The following is a 21,578-nucleotide window of genomic DNA, read 5'->3' on the forward strand; positions in this document are numbered from 1 at the left end:
CACCTACGAGTACTGACTACTAGAGGTGACCTCCTAACTATCTTTTTTTTTTTTTTAAAGTTTATTTATTTTTGACAGAGACAGAGTGCAAGCATGAGCTGGGAAGGAGCAGAGAGAGGGGGAGACACAGAATCCGAAGCAGGCTCCAGGTTCTGAGCTGTCAACACAGAGCCCGAAGCAGGGCTCAAACTCACAAACCGCAAGATCATGACCTGGGCCGAAGTTGGACGCTTAACCGACTGAGCCACCCAGGCGCCCCATCCTAACTATCTTATAATGAATAATAGCACCAGCCAACTTTTAGAAGCCCCCACTCTGTCAAACCCAGCTTTCAGTTTTTCAGTGGCTCATTATGGAACATGAGTAAGACAGCCAAGGCTATACATTTAAGAAAATCCCCTAAATGAAAAACTAAAATAAATGATCAAGTAAAGGTATTTTAAGGAAACAGATGGTACAGGAAACTGCAGGAAAAAAATGTAATTACAATTAACATACTGAGAGAAGAACTATCCCATGAAACAGAAATAGAAGACTATTAAAAAGCAACATTCAGGTGTGCCTGGGTGGCTCAGTTGGAACAGACTCTTGGTTTTGGTTCAGGTCATGATCTCATGGTTCGTGGGATCAAGCTGTTGGGCTCCACAGCTGGCACACGGAGCTTGCTTGGGATTCTCTCTGTCTCTCTTTCTACCCCTTCCTCACTCACACTGTCTCCGTCTCTCTCACAATAAATAAAAAAAAAAAAAAAAAAAAAAAAAAAAAAAAAAGCAATATGCCGAGGGGCGCCTACCTGGCTCAGTTGGTAGAGCATTCGACTCTTGATCTCAGGGTTCTGAGTTCAAGCCCCATGCTGGGTATAGAGATTACATAAAAGTAAAACCTTAAAAAAAGGGGGGGGGCAGCATTCAGAGAAAAAAACTTGAAACTTAAAAATATGATAGCAGAAACCTAATTAGAAGTGTCTGAAGATGAAGTTCAAGACATCTTCCAGAAAGCAGAGCACAGAGACAAAAAAGATGAAATATAGAAAAAATGGGCAAATTAAAGGACCCATCAGTCCATACATTCCAAACACAAAGAATAAGAATACAAGAGGGAAAGAAGAGGAAAACCAGGGGCAAGGGAGAGAAGAGGGAGGGGCACCTGGGTGGCTCGGTTGGTTAAGTGTCTAACTCTTGGTTTCAGCTCAGGTCATGATCGCAGCGTTATGGGTTTGAGCCCCGCATCTGGCTCCATGCTGACAGTGCAGAGCCCACTTGGGATTCTCTCTCTCCCTCTCTCTCTACTCCTCCCCTGCTCACATGCTCACATGCACTCTCTCTCTCAAAGTAAATAAATAAAAACTTTAAAAAAGGGTGGGGGGAGAGAAGGTGGAGGCTGGTTAGAATTAAAGAATTCAAGTAAATCTCCCAGAACTGAAAAATGCATGTTTCCAGATTGAATAGGCCCCCAGTGTGCCCTATACAACAGATAAAACAAGGCTCACAGTAAGGCAGATTACCATAAAATTTCAGAACATCAGAGACAAAGATCAGCTCCTAAACCACCTCCAACCGAGGGGAAAGAAAAAAAAAAAAAGAGTCAGAACATCATCAGACTTTTCGTTAGCAACAACAGAAGCTAAAAATCAATAGAACAATTCCTGTTAAACTCAGAAAATTATTCTATATTCTACACCCAGGTAAACTATAAATCAAGTATGAAAGAAAAAGAAGACATTTTCATACATGCAGATTCTCAAATTTACATCCTATGCACCTTTTTCTTAGGAAACTTCTGGAAGAATTGCTTAAGTATAAACAACGAAGGGGAAAGATGTGGCATCCAGAAAGCAGGGAGTCCCAACATAGGGAGGAAATAACTGTTATATAGAAAGGTAGATCCAAGGATGATAGCTGTGCAGGTCTAGAGAACGATCTATACAGACTTTAAAAAAATAGCAGCATGAGTCTACTGCCTAAAAGTATGGCATTAAATGCCAAAAGAAACAGCTGGAAGAACAGAAAATGGGGGTCCCTGTAGAGGTCAAATGTTGGGGAGAGGGAAAGCAGGCAGGGTACTTTTTATGTTGCACACAGCTTAGCATTGATAAATATTAAATTTTAAAAGATTCTTCAAAAGGTTAAAGAGAATGTTTAAAATTTTTTTTATAATGTTTATTTTTGATTTTTTTTTATAATGTTTTATTTTTGAGAGAGACAGAGACAGAATGCGAGTGGGTTAGGGGCAGAGAGAGAGGGAGACACAGAATCCAAAGCAGGCTCCAGGCTCTGAGCTGTCAGCACAGAGCCCAACACGGGGCTCGAACTCACGAGCTGTGAGATCATGACCTGAGCTGAAGTCGGACGCTCAACCAACTGAGCCACCCAGGCGCCCCAAAGAGAATGTTTTAAAATCACATCTAAAAAAACATGATTTCCCAAGCAAGATTTCCGAGGGAAAAAGAAAATGATAAAGAAAAAAACGTAATTTTCAAGGCAGAGCAAAATCAAGTTATTTGAAAAACACTACACCTTAGCAGAGAGTGTGGCTTTGCTTGAAAACTATGATGAGTAGGAAACAATGTTTGGCTGACAGATACTTACTCAAAAGTCATAATCACAAAGCCAGAAAAAAAAAAAAAAAAAGGAAAAATTTAAACATATTATGGTATGGTTGGGGAAAGTTCATAGTTTATGGTTACATCAAACACTTCACAAATTAAGATTACTTTTTCACACACTCAAGCAGATGCTAAATCAAAGTTAAAAGAGTAACTTGACTGCATCACATTTTGGTAAGAAGTGAAAACGCTTAAGAGACAACTGTTTCCTCAGGAAAACGCAAATACTGCAGCTTTGTTGAAACAAGTCAATGTTTTGTGTCAGGGTCGTGTATCCTTTCCTAACGACTGAAACAAATAGCAGTGGGATTCACCGGCAAACCTGAAATGACTGTTGCCCAGCCTTCTGTATAAGCCCCTAAGAAATGGCATCTCAGGAAATATGCTCTTCTCTATCCCCAAATACTGCAAAAATGAAAACATCTAGATTTTCTATTGCCCTCTCATAGCAAATGCACCTAAAATAGTATTCGTTCATCGTATTTAATACTGTCTACTTCTATCTCATGGATGTTAAGATCATACTTATAATCAAGTATTGGGCTCTTCAATAAACAGGCAATTAGAGAGGGTGCTGCCCACTATTTACTCAGTTTTCTGACATCTAGGGAGGCTGCACACATGGAAAATAGCTGGATCTAAGATTCTGTGATAGTCTACTGATTTGTGGCCAGGGAGATCTTTTTAAACTACTGCAATGAAGCACTCTCCCACCCAATCTACTCTGGTAAAAACACTTGCTCTCCTTTTGGCATAAATGAAGACAATGGAAGAGATGAATTTGCAAGCTGGCTTAACTGTAGCATACTGTACAGCCTTCAAGTTGAATGTATAAAAAAAAACACCTTCGTTTCAGTCTCTTGGAATCAAGAAGAAAACAATACTTTAAGCTTCTGCATAAAGTATGATGTTCTTTTTGAAGTTTGAGAAAACACATAATAGCTTATAAAATATAATGCATAACCAAGAGCTCCTCCAGCTTTAAAATAATAATAAAATACTATGTCCAGATCTATTCTCAAAGCAAATTAGCAAGACATTGGGAAAAAGTCTGCACTGCAAGAAAAAAAAATTTATAACAATGTATCGTGATGTCAACTAGACTTATTGTAGGTGATCATTTCACAGTATATACAAATAGCAAATCATGTTATACACCTGAAACTAACATAATGTTATATGTCAATTATACTTCAATAAAAAGTTTTAAAAATTTTTATTACATTTATCCTTTCATGCTTCTTTCACAGAAGGGAAACAGCTAACTAAAATATGAAGAAATGTTCAAACTCACTAGTAAGTAGAAAATATAAATTAAGACATAATTATATAGCAAAAATTCGAACCGTGGACAATAGCAAGTGTTGGGAGGTGGAGAACGCAAGGCCTATGAGGGGTACGCGCTGATCTACCACTCAGCAGCCTGTCAGTACCTATGCTACAATGCCACTCCTGAGTTTGTATCCCAAACACATTCTCCACGTGTCCATAATGAACACAAACAAGACTGCTGTTAGCAGCACTGTTTACGGTAGCCTAGGCATCCATCACTATGGGAATGGATGCGCACCATGGAACAGCATGCTGCAGGTTGGAGCAATTAGCTAAGTGTACATCCGAAAACATTCCCAGATCTTAAAACAGGGCTGAGTGAGAAGAGTAAAACCAGAGTAAGAGCTATAACATAGTTCTTTAAAGATTTTGGTTTTTTTTTTTTTTTTATTTATTTTGAGAGAGAGAGAGAGAGAGAACAAGTGGAGAAGGGGCAGAGAGAGGAGAGGAGAGAACCCCAGGCAGTCTATACGGCCAGCACAGAGCCCAATGCAGGATTCAAACCCACAAACTTTGAGATCATGACCTGAGCTGAAACCAAGAGTCGGATGCTTAACTGACTGAGCCACCCAGCTTGCTCCTAAAGATTTTATTTTTAAGTACTCTCTACACCCAACATGGGGCTTGAACTCAGAACCCCGAGATCAAAAGCCGCATGCTCCACCAACTGAACCAGCCAGGCGCCCCAGAGCTAAAGCATTTTTACAGGGAGAATTCTGTAGCCAAATTCTGCAACAGTGAAGTATGGTGAAAAATTTTAGAATGAATGATAAGTACCCACGCCCGCCCCAAATCACTAAGCATTTAAAAAAATTTTTTTTTAATTTATTTATTTATGAGAGACAGCATGAGTGTGGGGGAGGGGCAGAGACAGAGGGAGACACAGAATCCGAAGCAAGCTCCAGGCTCTGAGCTGTCAGCACAGAGCCTGACACGGGGCCTGAACTCACAAACCAGGAGATCATGACCTGAACCAAAGTCGTATGCTTAGCTGACTGAGCCACCCAGGTGCCCCATTTTTTTATTGTTTTTTTTTTTTTTTTAAATCACTAAGCACTTTAGAAAGATGCATATAGAATCAAGGACATACATCAAACACATTAGAGAGGGTGCTTGTGGGGTGGGAGAGGAAAATAGGCATGGAAATGGGGGCTGAACAAAAGGCCTTTATACACCAATGCTAGACTGTGCCCAAATCATAGGGAATGAAGTTCAGACTCAAGATATTTTTCATTCATGCACACATTAATTTATTTAAAAAAAATTTTTTTAATGTTTATTTTTGAGAGAGACAGAGACAGAGGCAGAGACAGAGACAGAATGCGAGTGGGTTAGGGGCAGAGAGAGAGGAAGACACAGAATCTGAAGCAGGCTCCAGGCTCTGAGCTGTCAGCACAGAGCCCAACACAGGGCTCGAACTCACGAGCTGTGAGATCGTGACCTGAGCCGAAGTCAGACGCTCAACCTACTGAGCCACCCAGGAGCCACATTAATTTATTTAATGAAAATTTACTGAACACCTCTTAAGTGCCAAGTACTGTGTTTAAATATAAACTTTTCTTGTTATTTCTGCTGAAGGTTTTTATCTTAAAACCTCAAAAAGACATATGCTTTAAGATACATTTTAACTGGAAGTGGAAAGGAAAAAGAATTTACATTAGAATATGTATACTATAAAGTGAGAAATTCATCGTTCTTAAAATAGTTTTGTAAATTTTTTTCATGAAATATGAATATACCTTCAAACTCTTTAAATGACAAACTTATATGAAAGGTTGAAATACAGAATGAACTCTGAAGTCCTACCAAATTACACTGTCACATCTCAATCCACAAGTAAAACATCTTTTCTCATGGCTTTCAGTGGTGAAACAATTTTTTTTGGAGGAGAATTTTTTTCTACTTTATTTGTTCTACGTAATTTTTCCAAAGATATTTCAACTGCTCAGGAACACTTCTTGCCAGATTTCCGTTTTCTAAAAGAATTCACAAGCAGACTGCTGGCTGCCAATGTAGGTGTTGTAGCTAATATGCTCATTTACACTGTGCTGCTAACAAAAACTGATGAACACATTCAGTGCAAAGTGACATTATCTAGTCCAAATCCCATGGGCATAGAAAAGATGTTTTCCACCCAAATTACCTGTTCCCCTCTTTTTTTTCCAACCCCCAAATACAAGATAACACTGGTAAACAAAACCAAAAGCAACTTGGAGGGCATCCTATGTCTAAAGCTCTAAACTTGTGAACTGTCAGGGGGCACCCGAGTGGCTCAGTTGGTTAAGCGTCTGACTCATGATTTCAGCTCAGGTCATGATCTCACAGTTAGCATGGAACCTGTTTGGGATTCTCTCTCTCCTTCTCTCCCTGACCCTCCCTCTCTGTCTCTCTCTCAAAATAAGTAAACATTTAAAGTAAATAAATAGGTAAAATTGTAGCCCTTCAGTATTTGATACTAACAGTTGGTAGATGGGAGGATGAACGGTGAAGAACGCTGATGGTTGAGCCAACCATCAGCACCACTGGAAAAACACACAAGCTACGCGGTCTGTCAGAGGGGTCAGCAGAATCTTCAGCACACATAATAAAAGACCACACATTAATTTATTCAGGCTTACAAAAGATAATGCATTTTTATTCAATAATAATAGCGAACAATGAACACTTACTGTATGTCAGTCACTGCCAATGGACTAGGTACCATTATCATTTCCATTTTATAGATCATTTTTCACATCAAATGCAGGCTTTTTATCATTGCCTTTAAAACCTCCACAAAATGGTCTCAATCCCATTATATCTCCCTTTCTGCCAATCCAGGCCTCAGTTCTGACTCAAAAACTTGACTGATATATCTCATATGAATGGAGCGGTTCTTTTCTCTGCCCAGCTTCCTTCTCCTCCCCTACTACTACAGAAAATTCTCAAATGAAGATGTTCTCAGTTAACCCCTTCCTCACATGCTTATTGAAAGTAAACATTATAGAAGCATATACAGTAAAAAGTGAATACCTTCTCTGAAAAAAGGGAATACCTCAATAACAGTCCTTACAGTTTATGAAAATAGAAATATTCTACACATACTGTTCTGTAACATGACTTTTTAAAAAATATAGTTTAGGGGCGCCTAGGTGGCTCAGTCAGTTAAGCAAAGTTAGGAAAATTAAGCGAGTTAAGGAAATGAGAAAGGAATAGAACATACCAATACAAAAATCAACAAAACAGGTGGAAGAGAAATGAGGGACAAAAAAGCTTTAAGACCTACAGAAAACAATTAGCAAAATGCCCTCAAAATAAATAAATAAACATTAAAAAAATAAGGGGCGCCTGTGTGGCTAAGTCAAAGTGTCCAAATCTAGATTTCTGCTCAGGTCATGATCCCGCAGATCCTGAGATTGAGCCCCGTGTCAGGCCCTGCACTGACAGCACAGAGCCTGCTTGGGATTCTGTCTCTCTGCTTCCCTCACCTATTCACTCTCTCTCTCAAAATAAATAAATAAATATTTTAAATACACACACACACACACACACACATAATTTAAAAAGTAAAAATATAAATATAAATAAAAATATAACAGGGACACCTTTCTGGCTCAGTTGGTAGACACGCGACTCTTGACTCATGGGTCATGAGTTTAAGCCCCATGCTGGGTATAGAGATCACATACATACATAAATAAGAGCTTCTAAGTGTATTTAAAATAAATAAGTAAAAGAAAATAATATTTAATAGTGGATGTCTTTCTATATTAGCCAACAGAGATCCACTGCATTCCTAACAGCTTAATGGTATTCCATTGTGTGGAACCATCACATGTCTTTTTTTTTTTTTTTTGCTATAACAAACAATGCTATAAAGAAAAACTTTGTATTCCTATTTTTCATGCAAGTGTATGAATATATCCACAGGACAAATTTCTAGAAGTGGAATTGCTGGGTCACAGGGTAAGCACATTTTAAATTCCAATAGACTTGTCAGATTTACCTCCAAGGAAACTTACATTCCCATCAACAGTGTGTAAGAGTTCCAACTTCTCCACATCCTTTTTTTTTTAAGTTTATTTCTTTATTTTGAGAGAAAGAGAGCACGTGAGGAGGGGCAGAGAGAGAGGGAGAGGGAGAATCCCAAGAGGCTCCACACTGTCAGCACAGAGCCCGACACAGAGCTCAATCTCACCAACCATGAGATCATGACCTGAGCCAAAATCAAGAGTCGGATGTTTAACCGACTGAGCCACTCAGGCACCCCCCAAACTCCCCACATCCTTATCCACTACTGGTTACCATAACCTTCCAATCTGATAGGTAAAAAGTGGCAATTATATGTTTTATTTTATATTTATTTAAATGATTAGGATTACTAAACTTACAGCTTAAATAGATTTTGAATTTATTATTAGTTGTAGGCTAAGCTGAACTAACTATGGAGAAAAACAATTCAAGAAGCACATTAACAGAGGAACTGGGGAGACTGGTAATATTTGACCAATCTGGGCCTTAAGCGTGGAACAGACAATGATGCCAATCACAAATGAGTTTGATCTCTCCATTAAAGCACACTTACCTTTCACTTGAAATACAGTTATCATTTCTTCAAGCTATGTCATATATTCAGAAATGTTGTTTCTTTTAAGGGTATATTTAATTCCATAGTCAGGTATTCACTTTGTCATCTTTACTTACTCATGACACTCCTGTGTGTGATGCCTACTTCAATGATATTTTGTTTTGTATGAAATGTTGCTTATCAATCTGACCTTCGACCTCTTTTAGAGGTTAAAGCACAAGAGTATAATTAGTGTCTAGCCATGAACAACCAATATAATTAAGACAACTAATATATGTAATTGTATTAGAACACAGAAAGAGGAGTAAGAGAAGTAGATGTTAGCAATGGCCCATCCATAGGGATATTCTAAACATTCTAGATTGTGAAAACAAAACACTAATGAAGCTCCCAAATACTCTATAAATGCTTACATAAATGTGATGTCTTCTGTTCATGAATGCCGATTCACTGTCAAGGGCTAGATGTCTATGATTATAATGCTATTAGCAATGATGGCCGAAGTGAGCTATTCACACATTTTCTTACCTAATTTTCTTTGTGGCCACCTCCAGGAAACAATTTTTGTCAGAGAGACTCTAATTAGCTCTAACACTGACTTAGACCTTATTATCCTGATAAATTAGTATCTATAATTGCAAAACTAAGTATCACAAATTATCTAGCATTCTAGAAAGGTTTTGGCTCAAAACTGATGTATCAGTAAACCCCTCGCTACTCTTTCTTTAATTCTCAATTAAAATTTATATTCGTGGGGTGCCTGGGTGGCTCAGTCGGTTGAGCATCCGACTTCAGGTCGGGTCATGATCTCGCAGTTCGTGAGTTCAAGCCCCGCGCCGGGCTCTGTGCTGACAGCTCGGAGCCTGGAGCCTGGAGCCTGCTTTGGATTCCGTGTCTCCCTCTCTCTGCCCCTTCCCCGCTCATGCTCTGTCTCTATCTCTCAAAAGTCAATAAATGTCAAAAAAAAATTTTTTTTAAATAATAAAATAAAATTTATATTCTTCATAGAACAAACTGATACTTAAGACTTTATTTCAAAGTCAAAAACTCTTGCTACTTTACTATGTCCACATGGCCTGGACCCACAAGCACATGACAGATACTACACATCCTCTTTCCCATGTCAGAGACTGGCAGAAAGAGATAGAGCAGGGGGCAGGAAAGAGCAGAACACCAGTGTGACAAAGTGCTAAAGCCAGGCTGTAAATTATCTTTTGGTCACTCATGGCTGCATTTTGAAAAGCTGACACAGAGGTAGGACCTATCCTTCCCTTGGAGGAATACAAGTATCATATGAAAGCATCTCCCTAACTCACTAACAAAAGAGCTGCGCTCCCACCCCTCACCCAACTTGCCCAATGAGAGAAGCACTGCTGGGTTCTAAAGGCAACAAGACGCTCTGTATTCTGACAATGGGAGGGAGGAATGAAGACTAGCTTCCTGGGCTCTGAACTCTGCCAGGCTGTCCTGCTAATCCTTCCCAAATCCCACAATGTTGGGGTGGGGGTGGGGGACAGAACAGACAACAATCCAAAACTGAATCAAGGATAGTAGCTCTGGATTACAGGAGGTTATAACATTCCTCTTTGAATGGGGGCGGAGTGGCCAGTGAGACGGTCGCAGTGCATATACAAAACCCTGTACATTTATAAAAACATAAGATAAAAATACATTTTATCCTTGATCCTTCTGATGTGGTAACCAACATCTGCCCCCAAATCATTTGCCAGCCCAGGCTGCACGGAAGGCACACAGTAGCAGGCATTTTCACACAGTGAGGCTGGAAGAGATGCTCCTAGAGTGTAAATTACTAATTAGCTCAATAGAAGACAAAGAGAGAAAATACCTGTCACAGGATGCTGTTTACAGCCTGACATATAATAAAAACAACCCTGAAAATTTCAGAAGAGTGCCTTACTTTTCAGACTTCTATTAACATGTAAATGGCAAAGAAACAGTATTATAGTCTTTAAAAACTGCCCATGTCTCAGAAACAATAATGTATGACTGGAAAGAATGCTTTCCAAATAATTTGTAATTTTCTCATCCTTATGAAAGCTAAGTGTTTCTAATTATTACAATCAGCTTTAATAAGGAGCTATATCTCATAGCTTCGATGATCATTTAAAGAGTTGGGGGTAGGGAGCCGACAAGTGCTGTATTTTACATACATCAGAATACAGCTAATAGTCCCTTCACTGAAATTGAACAGGCCTCATTTTGCAGCTCATGCTTTTATGAAATGGACTGGCTACCATTTTAATAACAATTGAGGATGAGCTGGAAGATAGTAGCAGGGATGGGGTCAGTTAAATCTCCTTATACGATGACAACTGAAATGACTACCAAAATTTGAGTTTATTTTGGGTGAAGGTAATAGTATGTTAAGATATTTATATTCATCCCTCTACCATGAGGCACATCTATCTGTATTAATTGCAACCAACGTTCTTAAGGAAGTGCATTTTGTACTTAGATTTCTTCCAGCTCCTTGATGCTACGTAAAGATCCTCAGTATACGTATTTCACCTAAATATGTTGCAGTCATGGTGATGATGGCTCCTGTCTTCACATAATAATTACCCACACATCATTAAAAGCTATCACATCCTGAGGATGCCCTTGTGTGTGAACACAACCTGCCAGGTACTAAGAAGGTCCCCAATAGAGTTGTACACCAAGACACGGTTTTTGCTGATGAGGGAGGGGCCTATAAACTTGTTGTTCACAGGTAAAAGAATGTTTTTCAAAACACACTGAAGAAAATAAACCATAAACCCCCCAAATCCACTCTCAATCCAACCTTGAGACTCCTTCGCCTCAGAAGATTAACTAAAATCAAACATGCTAACTTGCTGATACATTCAAAGATTCTTCCCTTTTCTTTTGAAAATTAAGGCCTTCCTATCCACTTTTTTTTTTTTCAAATTTGCTTGAAAGATACTCTAGTGAAAGAAAATGATAAAGCAAATAGGGCAAAATGAAAACAATTGGTAAATGTGAGTAAGTGTATAGAGAAGTTCCTTGTAGCATCTTTGCAACTTTTCCATAAGCTTGAAACATTGTACAAATTATCACAAGCCACACACACACACACACACACACACACACACACAAAGAGTATTAATAGAAGTTCTCTCACAGGGCTGTTGAGAGTTTCAAACAATTCACATACTTAGCTCATGCTGGGCACTTAGTAAACACTAATTATTAGTTATTTTAAAAAATAAGTGGATCAACTATAACAAATGAACCACTCTGGTGAGGAATGCTGATAATGGGGGAGGCTCTGCATGTGTGGGGATGGTGGTATATAGGAAACCTCTGCACCTTCCTCTCAATTTTGCTAAGAACCTAAAGCTGCTCTAAACAAACGAAGTCCTGGGGTACCTGGGTGGCTCAGGCAGCTAAACATCTGACTTAAGCTCAGATCATGATCTCACGGTTCATGGGTTCGAGCCCCGCGATCAGGCTCTGGACTGACAGCTCAGAGCCTGGAGCCTGCTTTGGATTCTGTCTCTCCCTCTCTCTCTGCCCTTCCCCAAGTCGCGCTCGCTTGCTTGTGCTCTCTCTCTCTCTCTCAAAAGTAAAAAAAAAAAAAAAAAAAAAAGTCTTAATAAAAAAAAGAGTGGTCCAATTTGTTTAACCAAATTAAAGCATACATAAATATACATAATATATTACTTACACAGACACACATAAAGAGAAGACAGTGAAAAACCAGAGTCTGAACAGATTTTGCTTATGGATATCTGCACTAAAATTGGAGTTCCGCTTTTCCCAATGGGCAACAATCCCTCAACTGCAAACCTGTATGGTTTATAACAAGTCCTTTTTTTATGTGAAAAAGGTAGATAGCTAACCATTTATCTGCAGTGCAGTCAGGCATTTTATTGGTTTTGGGTTGTCTTATGAATGCAACTTTTTAATGAAAACACAAGGGCATGTAAGAATCCGGATGTAATCTTTGCATTAGATATAGCCCTTCTGGTGTTTGTCCCAGTTTCCTCACCTAGAAAGCTACTGAAGAAAGGTTAATAACAGAACCACAGGGATAATTTAAGGATTGGCAAACAAAACAGTTTAAGGGATAAAATAAACTAACACTGTTTAATCTGGAGAAGAGCATGCTGACGGATCACCTCACAACAGTCAAGTAGAGAAAATACCAGAGCACAGACTGCCTGCAAAATGCCAAGGTTCAAATCTTATGCCCACCACTTGGTAGAAAGAAAAGAAAGAAAAGAAAGAAAAGGAAGGGAAAGGAAAGGAAAGGAAAGAAAAAAAAGAAAGAAAGAAAGAAAGAAAGAAAGAAAGAAAGAAAAATGAAATGAAATGTCTGAGTGTAACCTTGAGGTTTTATTAAATGATTAAAAGTCCTTTAATCTGAAGGAGTCTTTATTTCATCACATGTAAAACAGGAACAGTGATAGTGCCAACCTCACAGGATTGCTGCGAGTAGTAAATGAGTTACAGTCTGCAAAGAGCTTACATCGGTGGCTGGCATAAAAGTATATACATGGGCAGCTACTATTATTAAGTTTATGAAGAACTAGAGTCTACTTAATATTATAGTAAGCAAATATTTTTACTCAACTGAGAATGAGGCAACAGAGAACAAACAAAATTACAGCATTAGGTGCATGCTAGCTAGAAGGCAGATTGTCCTAATACAGAAAATAATTAAATACTGGAAAAGATTAGCTACAGAGGTTGCCACATTATCTCTGAAGATTTATGAAAATAGCATAAATGTTTATCTACCTGGGATGATTTAAGTGGGATATTGACTGAAGTTGCAGGATAAACTAGAGGTCCTTTCAAGGTCTCTTCCCATCCAAAGAATCTACGATTAATCAGAAAAACATTTAAGTACATACAACCTCTTCATTCAAATCCAAACATATAACTTAAACGTTTTTTGCTTACCAAATAAGATTATGACCAAAATAAAGTTCAGTTGAGTAGAATTTACTTGATAAACAAATGAAAATAAAGCTTACATTTAACATTGGGAGTCCTTATTGATCAACAGTATTATTTGAACTAAAAGATTATCCATTTTCAGTTTTAGAAATATCAACAGAGCAATAACCATTCTCAATGAGAATTAGTGATTTAGCACACTATAGCAGCATATAGAAACAAAAGACAGGACCCTAATGGACTCTTTCCCTTGGATGACCGTATTTTCTTTTTTTCATCAACATCACATAAGTCTAAAATAATTTATATAAAGACATCGTGTATAAAACTACGCTATAAAAATGTCAATACCATAAACAGAGTGAAACCTAATAGTAATGCCAAACATAATGCAGACAGCAAGGGAATATGTGCGAACATCCTACAGAAACAGTTACCTCATAGAAAAGTTACTCTTAAATTTGAAACTTCACATTTCAGACTGATCCTCTTGAAATTGAGCAGCAAAAATAGTAATTTTTAAAAATTTCCTGTTAAATTACAAAATCAATGGAGTCATCTTGAACATCTGCTTACGAGAATCCAGATTCCATGAACACAGCAGCTGTATCCAAATAGATTTTAGGTTCTGAGTTATTGACATAGATTAATAACCAGTGTTTCTGATACCCACTAATCAAAACATAATTTTGCTGTTACAAATGCCACCAGTCTAATCATTGCTATTTACACAGACACCCACAAAACAGTGGTAATTCAAAATTTACACAACTTTGAAAAAAAATTTCTTTGTGTATCTGACACTAATGAAATAACCTCAAGTAAGATTCTCAAGATCAGTTTGCATTTTTCCTTGTTAATGATAGCTATCCTAAATTACAGCACCATCAAATAAAAAGTAATAATCGGTCATATTCTTAGCTAAATGTAAAAGCTTCAGAATAAAAGTCATCAAAACAGTAGGAATAATCTAAATTTTGTCCCAAATTTCTCAACTACCTTTTAATTTCCAGAAGTGTCTTAAAAATCAAAAGCTTCTTGGAAATTAATATTAATACGGCCTTCTTTCTTCACAACCACAAAACAGGAGAGCCAGTGGAGCTGTCCAGGGCTCCAGCTTGCATTACCATATAGAGGCTTTTTCATGATAAAAATTACCTATAAACTCATTATTTAACCTAGAAAAGAAGTCCCACTCTAAAATCCTCCACTATTCTACAAATCTCCCTTTCTTTACTCCATTTAGTTAAATGGGTGAGTTACTTACTATAGTGTGAAATGTCCCACATAAAGCTAAAGGCAGCTTAGGAACTCAAAGCCCTCAGAGTCTGGATTTAAATCTCTTCCCCAGCAAACTTCCCCGGTTGGTTTATCTGCCTTCTTCTGAAATGATTTCTCAATATTCTCCAGCCACCAAAAAACAATTACGCAGAAATCTAGTTGATTAATCAAAACAAAAAGATGTTCATCTTTCTCGATCTCCACAACAGTGGGCTCTCCATTGAAAATGGAAATGTTGTCGATAAAGCACTCTCCCCAGTGCTGTCAGGTACAACCCTCCTACGACAACACTATCACACCACATAGGCACAGCCACACTGTACATAAATACAACCCGTATTCCCATTATCACAACACTAGCAAAATGCAGAGGTTTTCAGCACTGAGCTGACACTTCATCATTCACAGAAGAACAAAATCAAATCAAAATGGGTCTCATCTTTTCAAAGTGGACATGAAAGTCGAATTAAAAGCAATGAAGGGTAGAAGCAGATTCAAGATACCCTGAAGGGGAAAAAAGGTTTCTGGAATTTCCTACTTTTATGGACAAAAGAACTCACAATTTCAACACACTTAACAGTTCTCTTCTCAACAAAGAATTCCCTTCCTGCACACGACCCCCCCCCCCCCACGTCCACTCTGACTTTCCAGTTTTTACCCCTATCTCTAGGTCTCTTTTCACTCACCATGGTTCCTCCTCTTCTGCACCAAAGGCTCCCTACACTTGGTCCTTCACTACAGCACCTGTGCCCTGACCCATGCAGACCTTCCGTAGCATCTCCCCACAACATGCACATCTGACTCCCACCCCTGTACAGGCTAGCCCAGTTCTTCCTCCAGCAGGACTTCTCCAGCTTCCCTTAACCCTGTTCTCTTCCCTTACACCCCATCTCATCCTTGAAATCCCGGGGCCCAGCTCTTCCTTGCTCCTCTCACCATCCGCTTTCAGCCCTGTCTCTCCACCTCATTGTTTTTACCTTGGATCTGGCTAAACCTCGTCAATTAACACAATTCCCCCGTCACCCTGTCCCAGCCCGCCATCACTTCTTTACACCCTTACTCTCTTCTCCTTTCAGCTTGTCTGGTCCCAGAATTGTCCTATTAACGCCCCACCTCTCATCCCGGTTTCCTTTCACCCTTCCACTACGCTTATTCCTAACTCCACCTGGTACTCGTCCAGTGTCTCATTCACCCGCCCTCACTTTCAAGAATTTACACCCATCGCCCACCCACTAACCCATACCTTTCTCAGAACCTCACGATTCCCACCCCACCGCGGGTCCTAGTCCTCCAGCTCCTCTCGCTCTGCACTAGTTCACACCCTTGTCACGTCTGGCTCTTAATCACTCTCTCTCCTCTACTCCCAACTATCACCCCAGCTCTGCCCCTCCTTGCCTTCCACTTCCAACTCTTACCCCAGCACCCTCACCCTGTCACGATCCCCTACAAAGCTCTCCTCCTCCAACCTGTGCTCTTAACACCTAAACCCAGCCTCGGTCTGCCGAACCTCATTCCCGGCCGGCTTCCTGAACACCCACCCTGGGTTTTGCCTCCTTCCTACCTCCTTGGCTGGCTTTTTCTCACTCCTCTTCTCCCAGCCTTCTAACCCTTTCTCCCCTTAATCCTTCTCATCTCATTCTTAGACCCGTTCCCCCCAACCGCCCCCGAGCCTTCCTTCGCTTCTCCCCTCAAGCCTTTTTTTTTTTTTAACCCTCAACCCAGTCTTCGCCCACCCCGCCAAAATAAAGCGCCGGCCCGCCCCGTCTGCCGGCTCTCGCCTCCGCCGGCCCCCGCCCCGGGCGCCCCCCAGCCCGCCGGCGCCGCGGTCCCGCCCCCTGCCGCCGCTCCTCCCGCCCGCAAGGCGCGCGCCGCCTTTGTCGCCCCTCACCCGGTGTGTGAGGATTTGGCTTCTTTAAAGGGGAGGGCCAGTGTGCCGGAGACTCCTGTCCCCGCCTCCGAGTCTTAGAATGGGCTCCCTGGCCGTCGCGTCCTCCCCGGTCCCAGTCCCCCCACCCCCTGGAGCTACCCCCTTGGCTGCCTCCCTACCTCCTCCGCCCCCTCCCTGACCCCCCTCTATTTACCGCCATCATCAGCACGCGCGAGCTGTCACCAGGGCGCGAGACAACCGAACCCGGCCCCGCCCCCTGCCCTCCCATTGGCCCGCCCGTCGGAGCCCCGCCCCCGGACCCCGCATTGCGCCAACGGCGCAGCGCTGGGCCCCGACCACGACACAGACTGCCTCTCCGAGGGTTCGCGCCGCGGGCGCAAAGTTTAGGGTTAGCCACCAACGTGCGGCCAATTTGAGCCTGGCGTAACGGGCGGCGGCGTAGAGGGGCGTTGTGAATCGCGGGTCGAAGTTTGGTTGAAGCACAGAAGGATAAATAAGGAGGTTTCCAGACAAAGAGACTCTTAAAGGTACAGAGTCTTAAGGCTGTCCCTCCTCCTTAAAGGGCCAGCGACTCTCCGAGCCCATCTCCGCCCCCTTCTCCACGGCACTTCAGCCCGCGGAGCAGTGAAGGAATTCTACATTAGTTCCCCGCACATTTTTTGAAGCTCCTTTAACATCTGTCCCCACTGCCAAGGGGGGAAACCTTTCTCACTATTTGGTCTCCTTTTTTGTTTTGTTATGTTAAAAGACTTAAGTTATTGCTAACTGTGCCTTTCCGAAAGAAGCAGCCTCCGAACTTGGGGGTTTCCTGAGGCAGCGTTTGCAAAAGTTACTATTGGCTCCCAGACGAGTAAGCACGTGTCTGACTTTTGCCACTGATGACCCAGGCGGGACCCAGCTGTTTTATGGAAATCCCCCAAGGAAGAGGTTCACAGCCAAAGACTTAAATTCAGCAGATTGTCGGGACGGAGACCACAAGAAAACAACAGCGACGATTTCTACTAGGCTTTTCTGCCTCTAAAAAGGCTTCCTCCAGAGGCTGCATTGTTCTGACGTTACCCCCCCCCCCCCGCACAAATTACAAACAACACACCAACACGGTTACATCACCCAACACAAGGCTAAAGCAGGTAAAGTCTTACATGCAAATAGAAGGACAAGGAAAAGAAATAAACATGGGTTATCAGCTACACTGGTTCAAGGCTGCACACCTGTCAATATGAAGTAGAGAAGCACAAAAGCTAAAGAACAAAATAAGAAGGGAGAAACAGCGAGTGCATGTGTAAGCATGAAACCACAATGTCTGCAGCCAAGCGTGCTGAAGTGTAAAAACGTGTTCAAAGGTAATTACCCTGGACATTTTAAAGAGGTTTGATGATGGAAGGAAAGGACCTTGATTGATTTGATTTGGTGAAGATCTGCCATGTGGTTCAAGAGCTCAAAGTAAAATCTAAAATTTAGCATTCCTTTTGTTGTCTTTAATTTCTTTTTAAAGTTCTTACCTTACATTGTAACTCAATTATCAATTTTTCTCCCCTTACTCTGCAACCCCCTCCAATTATTGGAGATTAGATTGTATCTTATCCAATGTTAATTCCTTAACAAAGTGCCTAATGGGTAATAGGTGCTTTTGAGTGAAAGGTTTCGGAGCCACTTAAGACTTCCAAAGGAAAGGGTGTTCTCAGAATAGCATAGTCTAGGGCGTAAAGATTCTCAATGCCCTGAGCATGTATTGGATCAGTGGTTCTCAAAGTGTGGCCTGTGGAGCCCTGAGACTCTTCCACAGGGTCCCTACCAAACTTGTTTTCATAATAAGACATTATTTGCTTTTGTCACCACTATGGTATTTGCACTAATGATACAAAAGTAACAATGGGCAAAAATGAGCACATTTCAAGTCAATAGCACTCAATTATGCTATCAAAGTACTCTTCGCTGCCATTCACTGAAAAAAAATAATACTCATTTCACTTTGGAAGTCATAGCCCGACGCGGGGCTCAATCTCATGAACCATGGGAACTCACGACCTGAGCTGAAATCAAGAGTTGGATGCTTAATGGACTGAGCCACCCAGGCGCCCCTCGTTATAACTTTTAATAAGGCAACTATCAATAGATAGACATAAACTAAAGCTCTTTGGAACTTTTAAAAGTGTCAAGGAGTCCTGAGACTAAAAAGTTTGAGAATTGTATATTAGATGGAAGCAGAAATAAGAAGGCTATTTTAGATATTCAAATATGAGAAGGCTTGGCAGCAGAGCTAACAAGGTTTTAGTGTAGCTTCAGAGTTAAGTGCTTCAGTGGTTCATTAATGAGGAATGCAAAATAGAATCAGGAGCACTGAGCCTCCATTAAAGACACAACTGGTAATGAAATGTGATCACAACACACATGGTACGGCACAAAAACAGTTCAGAGACAGGAACAACAAAGACCTGGGAGCCGAGGGGAAACAGGGATGGATGTGTTCCACAAAGAGTATATAGGCAATTGTACCTCAACATTTTTTTTTTCCTAAGCAGACTCTTTTCCTTCAGCTTGTAGAAGAACAAGTAAAATCTTATCACTGTGAATAAATTTTAAAAACAGAGTTCCATGCTCCAGAGATGGGCAACACAACTGTGCTCGCTGATCTGGCTACAAAAAATATACCTGTACTATGTATACCTTCTTGGGACCCTCCCTCACTGCTCATTCTCTATTGTAACAGCATTCTTTCCACTGGGGGAGAATTTTAACCTGTCACCAAGCAGTATAACCTCATAACGTCCCATCTTTTTATTTTTTTTTTAAGATTTTATTTTTAAGTAATCTCTACACCCAATGTGGGGTTTGAACTCACAACTCGAGATCAAGAGTCACATGCTCTTCCTACTGAGTTAGCCAGGCACGCCCATAACATCCCATCTTAGCCATCCTAACCAAACACCAGTACCTTCAGCACCATTACAAAGACGCTAATGCAGAAAGGGCATCTCCTTGCCGACAAAGCTTTTGACATCTATTGTCCCTTGAGCCCCTCAACAAGCCTATGAAACATGGAATGTAGGCATTATTATTTCCCACTTTACTGATAAGACCCAGAAAGGCCAAGTTGACTTGGAGTTGCCTGGTAAGTTCAGAACAGTCCTATGGCCAGCACCGGGCCAATTGTGTCCTAAAGTGGTGCTCTCTCTCCTTTAGTAGTTGCCTCAGAATACCCGTCACCTCCACATCCCTAGCTTTGCTTTTCCTACACAACAAGATTTCTAATATTGAATTCTGCCTTGGGACAGTCTAGGATATATAAATGTGCTCCCTAAATTCTCCTTTTTAAAGCCCCCAAAGAAATTTCAGCAGAATTCATATTAACCTTAAAAAACAGGTCTATGCCATCTGATGGGGCAGGTATGTGATGGAAAATAAAACAGAGAATGCAAGAGAGTTAGGAATCTTTGCCCTAAGAGTTCCAAGAACTTTTTTTTACTTGCTAATTTCATCACAGAGACGAGGAACTATTTCTCTGCCTCATCATTCACATCATTCTGAACAATGAAAATATACTCATTATGCCAAAATTCCATTACAACAGACTAATTTTCAGGTCCCACAGAGTGTGTTATAATGGAAGAGTAACTCCTGGGGCCACAGAGAAAGCTATAAAGATTCTTCATACATAGTCACTCCTACCCACTTCTAAAAGGTTGTGTGCATGTGTACATAGAGACAAAAGGAGAATGGGGAACCAATAGGAAAGGTAAGAATAGGCACAGTCCTGCTTCCCAGACTGACCGAAAGGCCTGAAGGTCTATGAAATGAAGGAGGGAAACCTCTGGATGAGACCTCAGAGGAGAGGTCCGAGTGGCAGGGGAAGATCTTGCACATAATAAGCCAGCAGGACGTATTTCCCATCTGCTTTACCTTGGCCTTCATGTTTCCTTTCAAAAGCTGTTCTTTTAGAGATCCTTTTTTGGACCACAGATCTTTGAGATACTCTAACGAACCCTATAAATCCTAGTCCCCCAAAACTACACACACATATATATATATATATATACACAAAACCGTGTCTGATTTCAAGGCATCTCAGGCCTCTCAGGACTGCCGTTGGGGGGGTTAGGCTGTTGGAAGTTAGTACTGCTACTTCAGAGTTATCATTTGCTCATACTCCAGCACTAATAATAAACTCCCTCATTAAGCACAATACAGTCTCCACAATCCAGGAAGGAATGGACAGGTATGTTCTGCTTTGTTCCATTTCTGTCTCAGAGTCACTGAGAAAACAGATGAAATAAATACACAGGGAAGGGATTTCCCTAGATGAGGCCAAGTCAAGGTTGCATGAACTCTGGGGGGATAATGTAAAGTTCTGAGTCCTGAACGATGGTCAAACTAGGTGAGCTAAAGGGTCCTTTGTAACCCAACAGACTGATTTTGGAATGTTCTACACAATGGCAGAAACTCTACCTTGGGGGAGAGTCCACCCTCAAGAAGAGACTGCTCAAAGTCCAAGGACACCAACCCCCAGGAGAGGACCACACTTGTAACGCAACTGGTTTCAGCCATGCCACATGGCACTTGTGATTGGGGCCTGCAGCCCATGGAGACCAGACAGCAGCAGGTACAGAGAGGGAGGCTGTGACAGGGGAAAGGCAATATTGGGAATTCCAGGTGTGCACCTGGGAGACAGTGAGGCCATATATCAGTCCTGCCTAGCTCCAGATCTTGAAAATGTTCAGCCTGTTGCCCTTCCTAAGTTCTCAGAGTCTCAACTCTGGACACCTGAGAGCATGCTTAGGTGGGACTTTCTAACTGCTCCCCTTACCATCCAGGATTTGGAGAGAATTTCACTACCTCCTCCTGGAGCCTCAGGAATGAATACTGGACACACCGGGTTGGGGCAGACCTGGCGGAAGAGAGGAGTGGTCAGTCTCTAGGTATTCCTTCAGTGGATCAGGGACACCAATAGATGGTGGAGGAGAGATGACCACTTGGTACTC

At 41.1% G+C, this 21,578-nt stretch overlaps 1 protein-coding gene across 2 annotated transcripts in view; it reads right to left on the bottom strand.

The window, feature by feature from the left end:
* The window catches only part of USP49 (ubiquitin specific peptidase 49), a 79,337-nt gene extending 65,988 nt beyond the window's left edge, over nt 1-13,349 (bottom strand). For both annotated transcript variants that reach the window (XM_030315490.1, XM_030315489.1), the window contains exon 1: nt 13,269-13,349. The gene's annotated coding sequence lies outside the window, so the exon portion shown is untranslated. The remainder of the gene's footprint in view (nt 1-13,268) is intronic.
* Nucleotides 13,350-21,578: the final 8,229 nt, after the last annotated feature.

The sequence above is a fragment of the Lynx canadensis genome, chromosome B2 (assembly GCF_007474595.2).
Source record: "Lynx canadensis isolate LIC74 chromosome B2, mLynCan4.pri.v2, whole genome shotgun sequence".
NCBI lineage: Eukaryota > Metazoa > Chordata > Mammalia > Carnivora > Felidae > Lynx > Lynx canadensis.